General features: G+C 40.9%; 1 pseudogene; it reads right to left on the reverse strand.

Annotated features, from left to right (window-relative positions):
- Positions 1 to 3,013: 3,013 nt before the first annotated feature.
- The window catches only part of LOC149445139 (cytochrome P450 2F3-like), a 47,948-nt pseudogene continuing 33,759 nt past the window's right edge, over positions 3,014 to 17,202 (reverse strand).

The raw sequence follows: 17,202 nt of genomic DNA on the forward strand, positions 1-17,202 counted from the left end.
CTAAGACTGGGATGCCATTAAAGCTCATGTGCGTGTAAAGGCGTCCCAATTCTTTTGGTAATATCGTGTAAAGTTCCACGGAAAAGCACCCACAGCACACAATGATGGCCCCTGAAAATGAAGACAAAGGACAATGTGAAAATTATATAAAGCTCAGATTTATTGTAGATTTGTTTGTAGGTTATAACTATATTACAGTGGCAGTGTTTCCTTGGTCAGTCCACTAAATGATTTTACTTGTTACTTGAAATTGGTGTTTTATTAGTATTTGGGGAAAAAAAAGAAACCCCATATGTACTGTGTACAGGTAATAAACAAAGGCATTTTTCGATGTCTTAGTTTCAACCATTGCACAGCTAACAAAAAAGCAGATTAAATGGTTATAAATGATCATACGTAGGCTTTAGAGCGAACCTAGACTCAAGAAATCTTCCCATTCAGCCACAGGGAGACGAGTCATTGGCCAGTGATGCTAACAGTAGAGATTCTGCGCTTTAGCTTATGGTTACCTTTTTTAATTTGTTCTGTTGTGCTTTTCTGGCAGCCACCATATTAATGAAGGTGCAAGTTATAACCACTCTTCCTAGACCATGCCCCCCTCATGACATCATTAATGTAATTTAGTAATTAGAAGAGGATGGGGTATATCTCTGATAATGTAAAGCTCATGTGCGACTAGAAGAACAGATTGTGCCTAGGCACAGTCACATGACAGGAAGTGCTTTGCTGTTTCTATTTGTGAATAAATACATTGTTTTTATGAATTTGCCTTGTCACATTGAAAAAATAAAAAGTTATCCAACTTTGCAAACCTCTGAAATGAAAAATTAACAAAGTATATCCTTCTATTGTGTGTAATTGTCTCAATCCTAAGCACTAAGGGGTTGATTTACTAACACTGGTGCACTCAGAATCTGGTGCAGCTGTGCATGGTAGCCAATCAGCTTCTAACTTCAGCTTGTTCATTTAGGCTTTGACAATAAAACCTGGAAGTTGATTGGTTTCTACGATGAGCTGCACCAGATTTTGCTCCACTTTTAGTACATTTCCCCCTAAGTGTCATTTCTCTCTGCTATCTGCACGACTCACTTCTAATAGGTTATGTCAACACCAGAGATCTAGGGAGAAGGCCCCTCTCCCCCCCACCAGCACACAGCAGGCGATTTACAGCCCCAGCTGTTTGTTTCCCTATAGGAGTGTGCTAAGGGGGGCGTGTCTATTCCCATTACTTAGGTTTCAAATTACACCAAGCTCTCCTCTCTATTCTGTGCAGTGTGTGACATTAGGCCCCCTATCTTCTGGAGCTGAAAAAAAGACTTTGATCTGTGTGTTTTAGAAGGCTGTAGAGGAGAGAGGTCTTCATATAAACAGATACAACGTATGTAGGAGGATTTATTTAATCTCTGTGTATCACCTGAGGCCAGTCACTTCAGTGTGTATATGTACGGGCAAGCACTGTACTGGTGGTGCCCCGATCACACAGCTGAATCAACTTTATGAGACGGTCCTGGCACTTGTTGGACTTTCGTGGGCACCCTGATGCCTTCTTCACAACAATTGAACCTCTTGATGATCTGATAAATGGTTGATTTAGATGCAATCTTAGTAGCAGCAATATCCTTCCCTGTGAATACCTTTTTGTGCAAAGCAATGATGACTGCACATGCTTCCTTGCAGGTAACCATGGTTAACAGAGGAAGAAGAATGATTTCAAGCACCACCCTCCTTTTAAAGCTTCCAGACTGTTATTGTATCTCAGGCAGCATGACAGAGTGATCTCCAGCCTTGGATTTTAAGGGCAAAGAAGGACTTTGCAATTAATTTGAAATTCATCTGATCACTCTTCATAACATTCTGGAGTATATGCAAATTGCCATCATAAAAACTGAGGCAGCAGGCTTTGTGAAATTTAATATTTGTGTAATTCTCAAAACTTTTGGCCATGGCTGTATATAGTTACATACATTGGTCCAAACTGGATCAGTGTAACTATGCAAAAATATACCTAGCCTGGAATTTTTTTTAAGGTTCCGAAAGTCCAACCATGCAACTAAAGCCCATGAGACATGAAGCCTCAGGTCTCCCGATGTGTTCAATTGAGGGATTCTCTCTTTATCTCCAGGAGGGCAACCTCTTCTCTTAACTGACACCAATTCCCAACCCAATAAGGTTTACACCTGTAAAGTTATTTACCCACACCAATGTAGCATATTAAATTTCAGCTACTCTCCATTAGCCTGCAGCCTGACTGCACAGACTCACTTTACATGCTGTCATCAAGATACACAGACTTTATCATTGAATAACCAGACTTCCAGCCAGAGCCACATTCTTCCTCTATACTATATAATAAATGGTACACTTCCAAATCATGGCAAAAAGTAATGCACATTGCAGCACTTGTGGTCCTTAACTTCAGAAACCCATATTCCTTGGCATAATGCAGTATAACTGCTCCCGTTCCAAGGTGAGCCTCAGGTACAGGGAAGCCCTTAAAAGGGAAGCCCATGAAGGTAACCAAGGAAAGGGATCCTCTAGCTCAGCACTCCATGCTCCTTAAGATGGTCATAGATGGGTAGAATTTGAAAGGTAAGTTCCTGGGAAAAGAAGGTTCTAATAAAGTTTGTTAATTTTTCTAATCATCAGTGGGTTCATTTTTGATATCAGTGACAAGAAAATTCATAGGAGCAGGATGGAAATTTTTTTTTATATTATTATTTTCTGTGTATGTGGTTTTAGTTTGGTAAAGTCCATTCTTCCAAAATCAAAAGTTAAAAGCAAACAAAATCTTTTGAAAGACAAACAATTGTTCTAAGAACTTTTCCTAAGAATTTTCATTCAAAATTCTATCCATTTATGGCCAGCTTAATTCTATTTGCAGCTCCAACTAAGCAAACTCTTAAGCTCCACCCAATATAGGGAAATTTGCCAAAGCTGGCAGAGATATAAAGTGCTTCCTGAGAGGGATAAGGAGAAGTCCAGAATAAAAGGGACTTGGTTAATCCTTTGCTACACATGGGCTGTATGAAATAAATCTATACAAGCATGTCTGGCATAATGTTCTCAAGTTTATTACCCTTTTTGTGTGTTGGATTTGTAGATTTTTTCTTAACATTTTACTAAACCTTTGTGTATCAGTAGCTCTTGACCAAGAAGAAGGGGGTAGAACTCTGAAAGTTTGTCCTGAAAATTGAACTGTTTATGCAAATAAGAAAAGGGTCAAGGACAGTACTCAACTGTATTGTTTCAAGTGCAATAATATGGCTACCATGATGAGTCCCTGTTAGACAACTAAACTTTAGATTTTAAGCATAGGTCCTCTTTAAAGATCAGATATTTAGCGAGGTATGATACAGCACTCGTAGTTTGGTGGCACATTGCCAAGTCCGCTTCCTGTAGGTGCAAGGTTTATCTCTTCTTTTGGAATGACTGGTTTGAAGCTGAAATTTTGAAGCAAAGATGTGAAATAGAGGAAAAGTTCCATTCGACCCAAGCTTTCTCCAATGCATACCCTTTTTCCTAACCAAGAAAAAAAATAAAGTTTTACTAGCAATTGGAAGTCATTAGATAATTCATGAATGTTGGATTCATTATTTAATTGACAAGGCAGCTGAAAAAGAAGACAGGCTATAAGATTGAACTATGTAGCATATTAAAATTTGTCATTTTCATAAGTCCTTTAGTTGACCCTTTTTACTTTGTTTCCCTTAAGTCTTCATACATGAGCAGCTGCGAAACCCCGATTTTAAGAGTTTTTGGCATTTTTTTTGCCAAAACTCCTAAACTCAATTCCATAAACGCCTATGTGTCTATGTACACATAGTCTTTTAACAGAGTTTAAGAGCTGCCACATTTAGGTGAGGTTAAACCTCCCTCTCCTGAATGTGAAAGAATCTCATTCAGGATAGGAATTATTTGACCGCCGACCATAGGAAAATGCAAAACGCGGCAACCTCGATGACGCTTTTTGCAGCGATTTTGCGTTTCCCAACAGCTGGCAACCAGAGTAGGCTCGTGTACATGAAGCTTAATTCGTGTTTTGGAATTTCTGAATTTGGAGGAAGAGCTCAGATGAATGGACATTAAAGAGACCCTGTCTGCATCAAGTTTGTATCTCAACCTTGTGTTTTCTGGGTTTTCCTAAATGTGTTGCAGATTTTCGAACTGTACAGAAAACATGCTGGTAGGTCACAGTAAGTACCTCCCATGTCATGTAGGCAGGTTGCCTACTGGTAGTTCGTGAGTTGCTGCCCCAACCAGGAGGGAGAGAGTAATGCCTTCTGCCACCGCTTCCAGAGATGTCTTTGTGGGCTTTCTGGGCCCTACCCACTGGTCTTGTGTTGTTATAAAAAAGGACAGGGGTCCGGGTCAGAGCGTGTTGTATAGAACTGGAGTTCCTGCTGCCTGTTACTGTTTTGGTCTCTTCCTGTCTACGGGAGACCTACATCTTGAAGACTTCCACATGTAGGGGAACTGCTGGGACTTGCAGTTCACCCTGAAGACACCATTTCTGGAGATCTTCCATTATGGACTTTCCTTGTCATGGACTCCACCTGTGCAGATATTCTGGGGACAGCCAAAAGCCTGAGTTAGGGATCAGGGTAGATAGGGAAGAGAATGTTGCACGTTTTTGGAACTGTTATGCTGAAAATCTTCAGTAAAGCTTTTGAAACTTTGCTTATGCCTAGTCTGAAGTTTTTCGAAAAGGGTGTATGCAAGTAACATGTGGTTTCCAGTCTGCAAGCAAGTGGTTACCTAGAGTAATGGAGGTCTAGCAAGCAGCCTGCTGAGAAGCGTGTACCTGTGGTAGGTGGGTTATTCTCTTGAAGTGAGGGAGTTGTGTCGGCATTATCTCTCCTGGTGGTTTTTCTCCCATAGTTACGGGAGCAGATCAGTGTGCAGAGGTCCCCGGCCTAAGCACAGGTGTGGAAGAGGAAGAGATAAGTGTGTGCACACATGGAGTCAGCACAAGGTGCATGGCAGGACTCCATGCCGCTACTAGTAGTAAGGTAATGGGGATACGCCGGACAGGTGGAGTGGACATCAGCTCAGCATGGCCCTCCTAAGTGCAACAAGTGTCAGTAATAGTGTACATTGATTAAGGGCTTGAGAGAGCATCTATCCAAGTGTAGACAGAATACGGCTTTCTCTGTTGGGGATCTGTTTTAAGGTTGAGTTATCCCTAAAAATGACCCCCTGCCTTGTCCCGAGACATTGATGAGCATGGTACAAGTAAACGTACCCCAAGCAAGTGATCTGTCTTAGGTGCCTAGCGCAGCCCAGAAGAACCCACCTTGGGGTAGGCCTCTTATGTTACCCACACTTGGTGCCCAATGAGGAGAGGAACATGGAGGATATACCAACTACCTACTACTACCCCGCACGCAGCCTTGTAGGCCAGATTTATTGGGCATAGCAAAGTGTGCTGGTTCTTGCATAATAGTGGTATTGGGTTTTAAAGCTGAACTTCAGGCAAACAGCTAAATACACAGATGAAGTACATTTATGCAACTGTTTCACCTTGCAAAGTATTTCTATTTCCATCATGAAGTTTTCAGAGCACAGCCATGTGAATAGCCCACTTTGTCTTTTACAGTCATGGACTCCAGAAGGGTTACAATGGTGTCCTCTCTCCACCCCTTGTCTACTCACTGGACAGTAAAGGGGCAGCAGCACACTGGTAAACTCATCCTTCTGCACACTCTACTCTCTCCTATTAGCATGTTCCTTATCTGCACATTTGCCATTTTCATTCAACGCTCCTGATTGGCTCCTAGTACTGCCCTGAGCCTTCCTCTCAAAGTCCCAGTTTTGCTATATAGCATATTGCAAGATTTTGATATACCGGCATTATAAATACATTCAAATTTCAAACATAAAATCACATTAGAAATTAAAATAATAATAATTACCAGCACCAAAAGGCATGTGGGCATCATTCTTCTTAAAAGCACCTTTGTCATTCAAAAAATTGTTGGGGTTAAATTTGTGAGGTTCTTTGTAATAACTTGGATCACTATGGACAGAAGCCAGGAGTGGAGTAATGTATGTTCCCTAAACACAAAATAAAATATAAAATTATAATTTAAATATATATATACTTTTAAAATCAATACCAACAATAAAGTAAAATAAATAAATACATTTGTGTAAGATTATTTCATATTTACAGTATCACTTGATGTCAGCAAGAGGCAAGCTCTTCTCACGTTCTATTGTATCAAAGGGCTATTGCTTCTTATGGCTGCTGTGATAAAAACACAGAACTAAATGATGAGGAGTAGGGACACCATGTGGCTTTAGTTACAAAAAATATATTAATGGTGCGGAGTTTACAGAAGCTCACAGTAGCCTGCAAACATTCTCAGACTCACCAGCAACAGTCCTTTTGGCTGGATTTTCCAGTCTACGCCTTGTAGACAAGAGTACTGTTAAAGTGGTTGCAAACCTCAGAAATGAAATATGAACAAAACATATTTCTCTATAGTGTGTACTTGTCTCAATCCAGAGCAGCCTCAGCTCTCTTCTTGTGTGCTGTGTGAAGGAGGGGGGGGGGGGGGGTGTCCCTTCCATCCAATCAGCTCTCACTGAGTTCTGTAGAGCGTAACTTCATCTCTCCGCCCCCTGCTCTTGGAAGCTCAGAGACGCTGTATAAATTCTGCACTTCGAATGGGTGTAGAGAAGGCGACAGATAAACAGGTACAACTTATGTAGGAGAATTTGTTTCATTTCTGTATATCACCTGAGGCCAGTCACTTCACTGGTATATGTATGGGTTTACAACCACTTTAAGGATTCTATTTTTATATTCGATCTCTATGATAAAAAATAGGAAAATGTGTTTAAATCTTATATGTCAAATAAACAGATAAAAGAAAAAACTGAACTGCTACTTAAATCCCACAAATAAAATAAAATAGTGCAACCAAACAACTCACTGTTCAATTACTCGTAGATCTGTGACATATCAATAAAGTGTACATACAGATGTTCACATAAAGAACAAACATATGATATATCTAAAAGTCCTTAATGATTAACACCAGCGGTTGGATTCTGACCAATCCAACCTCAAATATAGACTGTGCAAAGAAACTAAAAGCAGTGTGATAAAGTCCAATATTATACGCTGCTACAACCATATTCCCAGTAACGATTTGTTTTCAGCTGGTGATTCTCTACAATGTAAAAGTGATCCAAGCATCTATAGAGCCTGTGGATCACTTTTACAGGGGGTGGAAGAAAGGGGTCCCTCTGTCCTGCCACCGCTGCCACCTTTACCAGCTCTCCTGTCCGATAGGGGAGCCTGGTAAGGATGCAACTGGTGGCATCAACTTCCTGGGACATAGTGTGACATCAGTTACGCAGTACATGCAGTTCAGTTTTGGGCACCAATTCACAAAGAGAACATTGGGGAACTGGAGAAAGTACAGAGAAGGGCAACCAAACTGATAAGAGGCATGGAGGAGATCAGCTATGAGGAAAGATTAGAGGAACTGAATTTATTCTCTACTGAGAAGAGGAGATTAAGGGGGGATATGATCACCATGTATAATACATAAGAGGGGATATGATCACCATGTATAATACATAAGAGGGGGATATGATCACCATGTATAATACATAAGGGGGGATATGATCTCCATGTATAATATATAAGGGGGGATACGATCTCCATGTATAATACATCAGGGGGGATATGATCTCCATGTATAATATATAAGGGGGGATATGATCTCCATGTATAATACATAAGGGGGGATATGATCACCATGTATAATACATAAGGGGGGATATGATTTCCATGTATAATACATAAGGGGGGATATGATCTCCATGTATAATACATAAGGGGGATATGATCACCATGTATAATACATAAGGGGGATATGATCACCATGTATAATACATAAGGGGGGATATGATCTCCATGTATAATACATAAGGGGGATATGATCTCCATGTATAATACATAAGGAGGGATATGATCTCCATGTATAATACATAAGGGGGGATATGATCTCCATGTATAATACATAAGGGGGGATATGATCTCCATGTATAATACATAAGGGGGATATGATCTCCATGTATAATACATAAGGGGGGATATGATCTCCATGTATAAATAGATAAGGGGGGATATGATCACCATGTATAATACATAAGGGGGATATGATCTCCATGTATAATACATAAGGGGGAATATGATCTCCATGTATAATACATAAGGGGGGATATGATCTCCATGTATAAATACATAAGGGGGATATGATCTCCATGTATAAATAGATAAGGGGGGATATGATCACCATGTATAATACATAAGGGGGATATGATCTCCATGTATAATACATAAGGGGGGATATGATCTCCATGTATAATACATAAGGGGGGATATGATCTCCATGTATAAATAGATAAGGGGGGATATGATCACCATGTATAATACGTAAGGGGGAATATGATCTCCATGTATAATACATAAGGGGGGATATGATCTCCATGTATAAATACATAAGGGGGATATGATCTCCATGTATAAATAGATAAGGGGGGATATGATCACCATGTATAATACATAAGGGGGATATGATCTCCATGTATAATACATAAGGGGGATATGATCACCATGTATAATACATAAGGGGGTTATGATCTCCATGTATAATACATAAGGGGGGATATGATCTCCACGTATAATACATAAGGGGGGATATGATCTCCATGTATAATACATAAGGGGGGGATATGATCTCCATGTATAATACATAAGGGGGGATATGATCTCCATGTATAATACATAAGGGGGGATATGATCACCATGTATAATACATAAGGGGGGATATGATCTCCATGTATAATACATAAGGGGGGATATGATCTCCATGTATAATACATAAGGGGGGATATGATCTCCATGTATAATACATAAGGGGGGATATGATCTCCATGTATAATACATAAGGGGGGATATGATCTCCATGTATAATACATAAGGGGGGATATGATCTCCATGTATAATACATAAGGAAGGATATGATCTCCATGTATAATACATAAGGGGGGATATGATCTCCATGTATAATACATAAGGGGGATATGATCTCCATGTATAATACATAAGGGGGGATATGATCACCATGTATAATATACAAGGGGGGATATGATCTCCATGTATAAATACATCAGTGGTTCATATAGTGAACTCAGTGTAGAGCTATTCACCCTGAGGTCATCACAGAGGACAAGGGGGCACTCTTTACTCCTGGAGGAAAAGAAATGTAATCTCCAAACTCGGAAAGGTTTCTTCACAGTGAAAGCTGTGAAAATGTGGAATAGACTTCTTCAAGAGTTGGTTCTGGCCAGCTCAGTGGATTGCTTCAAAAAAGTCCTGGATTCTTTCTTAGATACACAGAATGTAACTGGATATAACATTTATAGGTAAAGTTGGTCCAGGGAATATCTGATTGCCTCTCGGGGGATCAGGAAGGAATTTTTCCCCTGCAGGAGCAAATTGGATCATGCTTTGCTGAGTTTTTTTGCCTTCCTCTGGATCAACTGTGGGTAAAAGATTATAACTTTTTTTTTTAATGGTTGAACTGGATAGACTTTTGTCTTTTTTCAGCCAGACTAACTATGTAAACTGGAAGGATTTTGTCACTTCTGGTTTTGGTCTAATGTAAACATGGAAGCACCTGATCCAACCGATCTCGGTTTTATAAGACGTTTTTCAGAAGAGATCTGGGGTGTTATAGATTAAAAGGACCTATCGTAGCCCATGCTATCACAATCAATGTTGTGACAAATGTATCTATTTCCACCCATTTTAGAGGGCCCGTCAGGGTATATAGTAAATATAGAACAGGGCCTGCAGTTTCTCGCACTGTTCTATATTTACTATATACAAACAGCATGCTCTGTGTTAATTGTTGGAAATATTTATGGTCTCTGTGCATTACCAAATTTGTCCAGCAGATGGCGATGCAGGTTAACTGTTGATCAGCCCTTGTGAACTTGCAGAGCCAAAAGAATCTTCTCAACCTTTTTAACATGGAGGAACCTTGAAATAACTTTCTGGTCTCAGGAAACCCCTGCTAATAATTACAAAATCTCCAACTCATGGTGGATTAGTGTGATGGTCAATGGGAAGAATGTTCCTTATATTTGTGGACAGTGGGTGGAATATCTATCTCCCCCTTATAGATAGCTAAAATGATCAATTACGTTAGTGGACTGGTTACTCATCTGAGAGGCAGTTGAGTTTCCATGCTTGTTACTTAAAAAGGAACTTTGTTTAAATATTTGTAAATGGGCAGAGTTTTTATTGCAGAAGAGACATACTATGTTTCTCCTGCATTAAAGTATTCTTTTCTGTCTGTTTGCACTATACACTATGACGTGCAGCTCATTGTACAATTTCTGCATCTGACAAGATGAATGAACTCCTGCACATTTGTGGGAGTGATGTTATCCTGACCTGGCCGAACAAAATGGCCCAAGATCAGAACCCATAGGAAGACCAGCCAAAAATATCAGTGGCCAGTGAGGGTGCTCATGGACACTGAATCACTGGATTGGATTTGAGTGTAGTTCCATCTTAAGGAACCCTTGGCAACCTCTAGAGCAGCTTTTCTCAATCTTTACCCCAGAGGAACCCATAAAATAATTTTCAACTCTCAGGGAAGTCTTACTAAAACCAATTAATTAGGGATCATTGAGGAAAATGTCCCTACACATTGGTGCTCAGTAAGAAGAATGTAGGCGGCACAGTGGCTTAGTGGTTAGTACGTCTGCCTTGCAGTAAATGGATCATGGGTTCAATTCCTGACCATGGTGCCTCCTGCATGGAGTTTGCATGTTCTCTAATTGCTAAGAGAATTCATGGAAAACATGTTGCTTATGAGTGACAGTCCATGCAATTGCCAAAGGTTGGATATGACCATGGGTGGACTGACAACTCATGGGACCCCTGGGCAATAGGGGATTATGGGGCCCCTGTATCCTTGCCCAAACTCAAAAAAGCCTATGAAAATGGTACCAGGGGCATCTCATGGGGCCCCCTACTGACCCTGGGCCCTTGGGCGGTGCCCAAGTTTCCAAATGGTCAGTCTGCCCCTGGATACAACTGAATGGATAGATAGAAGAAGAATGTAACCATTACAGTGGTGGTCAGAATGCCACCCTCACAGATAACTAAAAAGGTCACTGATGTTATGTTACTGACTTTTTCAAGTGGTGATTGCCTGGGAACTATGCAAGCACCATAAAGTATAAGATTAATCAGCTATAGCTCAAGGAACCTCTAGCAACCTCTGGAGAAACCCTGCTTGAGAATAGCTGCTCTAGGGGAACCCAAGGACTCCATAGAACACTGGTTGAGCTTCTCTAGATACTTTAGCTCTACATATAAGAAGCTGACCCTCTGTTTTGAAGCTTGGCGGGGACAAAACAAGTGATTTCCAGGTTTTCTGGAACCTAAAAGTGTCTATAATTGCAATCAATGCAACTTATCCACTCATCTTTCTACTGTTTTTTTAGAGCAGTCACACAGCCTAATGCAAATTAACTCTTTGTCTTGTTTAACTGGTGTTTTCTTACCTTCGGAATGAAGTATCCTCTGAAAACTGTATCTCTGGATGTACATCGAGGAAGACTGACTGGCAGCACATCACAAAACCTAATAAGTTCATGGATAGTGGCCTCTGTATATGGCATTTTGCTTCGATCAGCAATGGATGGGAATCGGTCTCTTTCAACAACACGGTCAATCTCCTCTTGCACTTTCTCTGCACAAGGAAACAATATGGAATGAATAAAAGCTAACTATATATTCCTTGTGACATTGTGCATCCCCTGAATATCTCACAATTTCAAATGTATTTAAAGAAGGCGGGGGATTAGGGGTTTGGAGGGCATGCCTTTAGAATACAATCAAGGTCTATAGCAGTGGTTCTCAACCAAAGGACTTCCTCTTCTTGGCCTCAAGTCAATTGCAAATCCCCTAACGTCTCACAGTGCCTCCTATCTCCCATAGTGACTCCACTCTCTTATAGTGACTCACAGTTCCCCTCAATCTCCCACATGGCTTGCGGTCCCCTTAAGAACCCTTAGCCCCCCATAGTGCCCCCCCAACCCCCTACAGTACCACCTAGTCTCTTACAGTGCCCTTCAGCCCCCTTTAGTGCCCCCTAGCTTTCCACAGAGCCTCCAGACACCCATAGTTTCCCCAACCTCAAACAGTGTCTACAGTACCCTCCAGTCCCTGCCAGTATCCTGATTTCTGCTCCGACTGTGAGCGATTAGGTGTAAGTTGCCTGTAGTTGCAGTTATTTGCGGCTGTTCACACTTGGGGTGATTGCTACTGGACGCACCAAGGAAACTCTCTCATTTATTTTACCATTTATATTGATCCTGAATACATTAGAATCTAATTTCTCACTTTATGATTCTTTATTTAGTTAATTTATTTTTTTTTAAAGAAAAAGTCCATTTATGAATATTTATACATAGTTATATTGGTCCTGCTTTAACCAGTGTAACTATGCATATGCAAAAGCCAACTTTGGTTTATTGGAGAAAGGAAGTCTTTGTCTTTGTTTTGATGAACCTAAGTTGGCTACAGGGGCGGACTGACAACTCATGGGGCCCCTGGGCAATGGGGGATCATGGGGCCCCTGTGTCCTTGCCCAAACTCAAAAAAGCCTATGAAAAAGGTACCAGGGGCAACTCATGGGGCCCCCTACTGACCCCGGGCCCTCGGGCAGTGCCTGAGTTTCCAAATGGTCAGTCCGCCCCTGGTTGGCTATTATGGTGAGTGGCCCCCCTTTCCTTCTTCTGGATTATACAAGTGTGGTACTACCCCCATAGGAGTTGCTGAGTTATTTTCAGGCTCCCTGTCACTCTGGACCCCCTCTGAAAGTCAAACCCCTGCTGATACCACAGTACTCTTCTGACCAGAATAAATTATCACCAGAAAATAGACTCACACACAGATTAGAGTGAACTAATATTTTGTTTATATTAAACTTGGCTGTGAGCACGGTAAAACAGCATAAAGCAATATGTGTGTATGTAATGGCAATTATCATTCTTAGCTGCTCTAAGCAAGGAAAAGAACATATACAGCAAAATCTCAATCAGTGCTGGCAGGCCTGCTATTCAAAAGTTAATCCAGAGCCTCAAGCATGAGGAGTTTTTAGTTTGCATTGAGCAAGGGAAACTATCAATAGGTAAAACTAGGTCACTTTGGGCCCTCAGGATCATCTGATGGCAAGGTTTAAATCTGAGATAAAAAAAAGAGCTTGTTAAATACGGTAGTCAACGTCCCTCAAATGCAGTGAATAATCTTCTGTGTGCTTGTTGGGGCCCAGTTGTTGCACCACAGAGATTCAGACCTCCTAATTTGAAGAAGGGTGACAGTTCCTCAACAGATTACTACAAGAAAGATTCCAGTATTACTCTTTTAAGAGGCACTTGACTAGGATGGTGTCCCTTAAATGTACTAAGCGGGATGCAAATTTCAGGTAAAAAGGTATCAGAGGTTAATAGGAGCACTTGCTGACAAGGGGCAACTCGTCTCTGGAATGCAGTAGTCAATGGTAATGGTTCCTTTAAAATAGTAGGCTGATGGCTAAAGGAATAATGATGTGGTTTGACCTGGAGAGGGTGTGCACTGCAGCCAGCTCTGATGTTTGAATTATGCTGAAAATGTGTTCAGTGATAGGCCGGGGAACTAGGCTGAAAGACATGTCAACTACACTGTTGAAAAAAATTAAAGGAACACTTTGAAAATACATCAGATCTCAATGGGGAAAAATATCATGCTGTACATCTATACTGATATGGACTGGGTAATGTATTAGGAATGTAAGGATGCCCCATCGTTTGATGGAAATGAAAATTATTAACCTACAGAGGACTCTGTAGGGTCCAGGTATGGCCTCATGCTATCAGTAATGACATTGACCCTAGCCAAATGCAAAACTAGTGAAAAAAACAGTCAGAAAAGATGAGTAGGGTAAAAAATGGCAGTGGCCTCCACCTGTAAAACCATTCCTGTTTTTGGGGTCACCCCTTGTTGGCCATGTAGTGCATCTGTTGTTATTTCATTAACACCAAAGCAGCTGAAACTGATTAACAACCCCCTCTGCTACTTAACCTCCTTAGCGGTGTTCCCGAGTGCAGCTCGGGGTAAAATTTCATTACCAAAAGCGGTAACCCCGAGCTACACTCGGGCTGACCATGCGGTGTTCTCTGGGGTCCCTGCAGCACTTACCTTGTCCTTCGCTCCCGCGATCTGTCCCCTCCAGCGTCCCCGACCATCTCCTCCGGCCGATGCCAGCATCCGGCTTCTGTGTTCTGGTCCCTGTGACGTCGGGACGTACGGGCGCCGGAACCGGCGGGAAATTTGAATTTTTTAAAAAATGTCATTTTTGCTGTCATTGCTATTTCAATGCATTTCACGTATATTTTGTCCCTACTGCTTTGTCCTGTGCCCTGCCTGCATTTTGACTGTTCTTTCTGCCTGGAAACTTAGAAAAGTCCATGGCGTCCAAAAAGCGTCCCTTTACGTCAAAAGCGGTTTTAGAACAGCGATAGTAAATTAGAACCACTTGCAGAATTGAGTGATAATGATCGGTGGGGAAATTCGTCATCAGACACTGAAAACAATTTTGCGACTTTGCTCAGCGATGTGCGAATTTGCCTCTGTATTTCAAATTTCAGTGTTTTTGATTTGATTATATTATTGAATTAAATTTATTATTATTATATTATTATTTTTTATGATTATTTATTAAATTATAATTTATGATTTTGTGTTTCAAATTTTATCATATCCGGAATGTTTAATAGACTCTTGTTCGGACAGATTTCAGTGAGTTATTCCTAAAAATTACAGCCTATAATAAAAAACTACATATTTCCATGCAAAAAAATGGTCAGTTAACCTCTGCCAAGGAGGTTAACGGACCAGATCAATATCCCAGGAGTTTAATTGACTTGATGCTATACTCTGATTAAAAAGTGTTCCTTTAATTTTTTTGAGCAGTGTATGTCCGCAACTGTGTGCAGGAAAATTGGTAGATGTGAAGGGAATATCAGTGTTCGCTTGTTTGGCTGGTGTATGTGGCTCTCTCACCCAAGGCATCACTCAGGATCTGGCGGTCTCTCACACTCTGCAGATGGAGGCCCCCCAATGGTTCTCCAGTCTCTTCTGCAGCGCTCAGTCTGGGCAGAGCGCTCCAGAGGTGTTACATCTTCAGGGGTTCACCACTGTGCAAAGCCTGCTCCAGCTGTTGGGAGATCACATAGAGGAGTGGAGCCTGAAATGGAGCACCATTCAGACTAGCATACTGACTATGCATATACTATGCCTGGTTGATGTCTCTGGAAGCTGGAAATCACTGAAGTAGGCACCACTACTCCAGTGATCTCTACTTGTTTTCGGCTCCTGTACCTAGTGGCTGCTCTGTCGCAAGGTGAAGAGGTAAGGCATCACACTCTCCACCTCATTCAATCAGGAAACACTTTACATTCATTCAGGAAATGCAAAGCATTCTCTGAATGGTTCCTGTGCCAAGTGGCCAACTTCCTGTGTTCAGTATGTAGTAGGGCAGCTGTTTGGCACGGGACCCAGAAGCAAGTGTAGATCACTTGGTAGCTACTTCAGTGATTTCCAGCTTTGGGGGGCATCAGCCAAGTATCATATATACATAATTATACCGGTCCGAGCTGAACCAATATAACCATGTATAAATATTGATACCTGAAATTAATCTTTAAGCTTAATTTGCCAATCCAATTTGCTCTCCAGCAATCTTGTATGTGGTTTAAAAATTAGACATTGGACCTCTTCAGCTTGAAATGTGCTATTACTTTTATAGAGGGTGCCTACATTACAAAAACATTTTCTAGGAGTGTGGTGCATTGAAGTGGTAGGGAATCACTGGTCTACAGGTATGTAACTTAAAGCCGGCCATAAGCGCTTCAAAGCTCGGTTCTCGATTAACTTGGGTACAACCAGCATGTCGGATTTTTCATGCGATAATTGCCAGTGGCCATAGTTGCTAGCAGTAATCACTGTGTGTTCTCCAGGCCGGGATGGTTCTCCCCACTCACCCGGTGGGAGAACACAATAGCTAAGTGGGAGGTGTTAAGGGGGGAATCAAGTGATTTTCTTTTCTGCAACCAAGAAAATCGCACCGTATATGGCCGGCATAAATTAGGCAATGTCTACTGGGTTCCCTGACTGCACAGACTGTTTTATGCAAAATGTGAACTAACCCTTTAATGTGGTTATTGCACACAGGAGTGACAAACAGATATGATGTCTTCATCCTTTGTCCAGAGATCTCCTGTGTATAGATTCTAGCTGAATGTAAATTCAGGTTATGATTACCTCTTTGATCTTCATGAGGAAGCAGTCAATGTAGTCACGAGGATTATCAGGATCCAGAGTCTCTTTATGGTATTCAATCATCTCAGGTAAAATGTCATAGATCATATTAAAATACTTTTCCATTTTCCTGTGTGGACCTGGCACATATTCCATGAGGTCTGGATACATGTTGTATAGCTGTATTGTTAAAACATAAAAATTAACCAGATTATAAATTAGATATTAAATAATAATCAGAGAAAACCATTTTTTCCCATCTGATTGAGAACTCATACAGTTGTGTTCAAAATAATAGCAGTGTGTTGAAAAAAGCTCAAAATCCTTCTAATAGCTTTTATTTCCATACACACAAATGCATTGGGAACACGACACATTCTATTCCAAATCAAAACATGAAGAAAAATATATCAAATTTGTGTTGTTCCTCTAAAAAAATTTGAATATTAAACTGTTAAAAAAAATAGCAGTGTTTGTATTCTTCTTTACAAACTCAAACATTCACTGTATAAACTGAAAAATGTTTGAAGATTTTGCTTTCCGTTGAATCACTTAATGAATATTTGGTTGTAGTCGCACTGTTTCTGAGAACTGCTGTACATCTGTGTTGCATGGAGTCACCCAACTTCTGGCCCCTGTGATCAGGTATTCCAGCCCAGGATGATAGGACTACATTCCACAGTTCTTCTCTATTTCTTGGTTTTCCCTCAGAAACTGCATTTTTGATGTCACCCCACAAGTTTTCTATTGGATTAAGATCCGGGGATTGGGCTGGCCACTCCATAACGTCAATCTTGTTGGTC

This window comes from Staurois parvus, unplaced genomic scaffold (assembly GCF_062004578.1).
Source record: "Staurois parvus isolate SC_StPar_1 unplaced genomic scaffold, SC_StPar_1.0 ptg000746l, whole genome shotgun sequence".
NCBI lineage: Eukaryota > Metazoa > Chordata > Amphibia > Anura > Ranidae > Staurois > Staurois parvus.